The 2023-nt window shown below is 42.3% G+C and overlaps 1 non-coding gene across 1 annotated transcript; it reads right to left on the bottom strand.

The window, feature by feature from the left end:
• Nucleotides 1-268: 268 nt before the first annotated feature.
• LOC127125129 (small nucleolar RNA R71) lies at nucleotides 269-375 on the bottom strand. The gene has a single exon (XR_007804588.1). It is a non-coding gene; the product is annotated as a small nucleolar RNA R71 (small nucleolar RNA).
• Nucleotides 376-2023: the final 1648 nt, after the last annotated feature.

Raw genomic sequence — 2023 nt, 5'->3', positions numbered from 1 at the left:
TTCATTATTGTCATCCGTACAACAAAACAAATTTTCAGGTAGTCCCACGGAGGACCCAAACCTACATTTGTCAGTGTTTTTGCAATACGCAGACACGGTGAAAGCAAATGGTGTCAGCCCAGAAGCTATAAGACTACGTCTTTTCCCATTCTCATTAAGAGATAGAGAAGGAGCTTGGCTCCAGTCTCTATCATCCAACTCTATCATTATGTAGAACAAGTTGAAGAAAATTTTCTTAGCTCGATATTTCCCACCTAGTAAGACGGCTATGCTAAGAGCTCAAATAAACAGGTTTAAACAAAAAGATAATTAATCACTTTTTGAAGCTTGGGAGAGATACAAAGACATGATGAGGCTTTGTCCACATCATGGTGTCGCTCCCCGGATTTCCCGAATCCAAGTACAAACGCAAAAAGAGGTGGCGAGGAAAAAAGAGAGTAGAGTCACCAGCTATGTACTTTTATCCCAAAAGGAGGGAAAGGTAGTACTGCATAACCAAGAGGGAACGGATAAAACAAAGTCTCGAACCAAAGAAAACTGAGTAAGGGGTCCGGTTACGTGAAGGGAAGGCTATCGCACCCCTTCACGTCTGTGGTACTCCACAGGATCCACGTTTGCTATTTATGTCTAAAGTGTGTGTATAAAAGTCCTATATGCGATGCGAAAGAGAAAAAATCAAAGTAGGGAAAAGAAAGAGTTATTGCTTGCACAGGCCCTACCCTGCTGCATACGTATCTCAAGAAGGATTGAGAATCAGAGCGCCGTAGCTCGGCTAACCTATTTTTGTTTGTTTTGTGTTTTTTAGATGAACGACGTTACTACGCAATCTACCGGATGCTCGACCTTTGGAGACTTACTCACCTGTAGTAGAAGGAGTTAACGTGTTCTTAAGAAAAGAAAATCAAAGAGTTTGTTTGTGTTTTAGGAATGCTCATGCAAAAAAGGAAGTCCTAGACGAAGGAACCGTGCTACCTTAATTGACATGCAAACGAGAGACTGTACGAAGCCTAGCAATCCTATGGGGAGACGATCACACCACACACAAACATATAGCATAAAGTAAACACACCAACAAGAGGATTCAAACATACACGGGTAGGGCTTTAGTCAAGAGGGGTCATATCAACCTCGACAAACAAGCCATGGAAAGGTAATCAAATGGGCTCTTAACCACTGACATTGAACGTCAGGGTGAGAAGATCAAAAGGGTAATGAGGATAAGACCTCATAGCTCTTAACCCTGGACAGGATGAGCTCATGACAAAGTGTGGGGATTCTGAAAGATGGAACCCTCTCCACTGACTGACCGGACAAAAGATCTTGGGCTTTTGTTCTGAAGCATCGACACGTAGTGCGAGCATAAAGAACGACACATTGAATAACGGGGGATTTACTACTAATCCCTTTTATCCGTCAATTGCCTCTTTATGGAGGTCTTTAGCACTAGTGCCTCTTCTTGGAGGTCTTTGGGCACAAAAGTAAACACACAAAAACATTGCCTCCTATCGAGGTCTTCCAGCTAAGAAAGCGGTAAAATGCTGAAAGATTTAAAGGGATCAAGAGATCTACCACACGGATAAAGATCCTAAGTAACAGCAACTAAAGAAACAAGAAACCCAGAAATCTCTCAGGCTAGCACCATCAAAGAAAACAAGTCAGCAAAGCAATCAGAATAAATCTCCAAATGGTACCCCACAAATAAAGTGGAATACCAAGCAAGCTATCTCTTCAAGAGTCATGTGAGCCCTCACAAAAACTCAACAAACAAGTTAGAATAACAAGATAGGGGTGCAATCAAGAGTTGCACCAAACAAGAGAATCATAGCAACAACAGTGTCAGGTAAACAGTGCACGGATGCAATAGAAAGCATGTCATAACAAACACGAAACAAATTAGAGAGCAAACAGAAAAACCCACTACTGTCACGACCGCTACTGCTTTGCGTAGCGAAGACTTAGCGAAGCTTCGCTACAAGTTCGCTTAGCGAAGTGCTAGCGAATTCCTACGGGTTCTGTGTTCTTC

The sequence above is a fragment of the Lathyrus oleraceus genome, chromosome 2 (genome assembly GCF_024323335.1).
Source record: "Lathyrus oleraceus cultivar Zhongwan6 chromosome 2, CAAS_Psat_ZW6_1.0, whole genome shotgun sequence".
Classification (NCBI taxonomy): Eukaryota; Viridiplantae; Streptophyta; class Magnoliopsida; order Fabales; family Fabaceae; genus Lathyrus; species Lathyrus oleraceus.
Note: the sequence above shows the minus strand (reverse complement) of the source record. Positions and strands in the feature narration are given on the sequence as shown.